Source organism: Austrofundulus limnaeus, unplaced genomic scaffold (assembly GCF_001266775.1).
Source record: "Austrofundulus limnaeus strain Quisiro unplaced genomic scaffold, Austrofundulus_limnaeus-1.0 Scaffold49, whole genome shotgun sequence".
Lineage (NCBI taxonomy): Eukaryota > Metazoa > Chordata > Actinopteri > Cyprinodontiformes > Rivulidae > Austrofundulus > Austrofundulus limnaeus.
In genome coordinates, this window is record NW_013952451.1 from 1,142,967 (window position 1) to 1,144,690 (window position 1,724).

Here is a 1,724-nt window from a genome sequence, read left to right on the forward strand (position 1 = left end):
TCCAGCCGTATTCGTCCTGTCAATGTTATTATTTAGACCAAAGTTGAAATCACCTCCAAGAAGCAGTGAGCAATCCAGGTGATTTGATAGAACAGAAAAGAAATCATGAAAAAAAGAGGTATCAAGCCCTGAATATTTTTAGAACAATTTAAAATGCACTCAGCCAAAACTATTTAGCACATTTAATATCATTTATGCATATTACAGAAACAATTGAAAATGGGAAAGACACACCCAAATGAGTAAATCATGCCCAAATAACAGGTGACTAAAACTTGGAAAACAAAATGTGTGTGTGTGTGTGTGTGTGTGTGTGTGTGTGTGTGCGTGCGTGCGTGCGTGCGTGCGTGCGTGCGTGCGTGTGTGTTCAAACTTGTAATCACTTCATTTGCATTTGCTTTGCTAACAAATATATTTAGATGTAACTAATTTTTTGGGTTAGTGTTGTCTTTATTATAAAAATATGTAGACTTGTGAGAATAAGGCTAATGTAAAACTAAATGTTTTGCATTTAGTTTTACTAAACAATGCAGTAATACGTTTTTCTCTAATGTAAATACAAACATTTGGTAACACTTTATACTAACTACACCTTATTTAGCCTTACTGAATCATTAAAAAATGATTAGTTAACTTTAAAAACATCATTAATTAAGGATGATGCATACCTAATGCGCTATAAATTAACAAATTTATCAATGTTTTATCCATAGTTACTTCCATAACCAACATCGTTTATTCATGCTTATTAACTCTTTATTTAACTCTTCCAAGTGTTCACAAAAAGACTTAACTAACTACCTGCAACTGGTTTAATAATTGATGCACTGCAGGATTAATAGATTTATTTTTCTTTATTATTAACTAAGGAAGGCCAAATAATATGCAGTTATTTAAGTAGTTAAGTGCCACCAAATATTTAAATCACAGCAACTTTTAAGCCTTTTTGAGTTTCTCTGTTTACATCATGAGTCGGCAACTTTATTTGGTTGCAATGAAGCAACAAAGACTGGTTGAATTCACATAAAAATTTTCAGAAGAGACATTAGATTATGAGAACGTCTGCTGATAAAACAGCAACAAGTAAACGACAGTTTTGCTCTGTCTTCTCTCTTGCGTCCCTGCTCGTCTCCCTCTGTTGTCTCTCTCATGTCTTTATACGCATCAAATAACTTTTCATCTAAACTCCCTCTCTGCCAGCATGCCCATCAACCATTGCTAAAGAGGCAGTTTCTTAAAAAAATACAGGCTCTGATGAAGATCAGCCACTTCGATGTCAAATAACGTGTGTGTTATTTCAGTTTGAGCTTATGCGTGCTTTCTTAGTGCTTTTCTGCTACTCATCATTTGAAAATCGTAGCCTATTTGGCTGTAGCCTTCAGTCATTCCATTGTTACTCTTGACTTTTGGCCTATAAAACTCAGCTTTTTAAATGAAATCTGTGATGTAAAAAAAGAGGAAATAGATTCCGTATTCTTTTGAACCAGACATTTGTAGCAGATTATGTATTGTTACATCACTGTATCTGTATGTGTCAAAGGTGAAGGTAGAATTTAATCTTTGATTATGTTATCAGCTCCATGGCGATAAGGGAGGTGTGTAGAAGACCCACTGCAGCTCTGGCCTACTTGTGGCAGTGAATTGGCTACATGTCGGCTGTTTTCACTGTGTGTGTGTGTGTGTGTGTGTGTGTGTGTGTGTGTGTGTGTGTGTGTGTGTGTGTG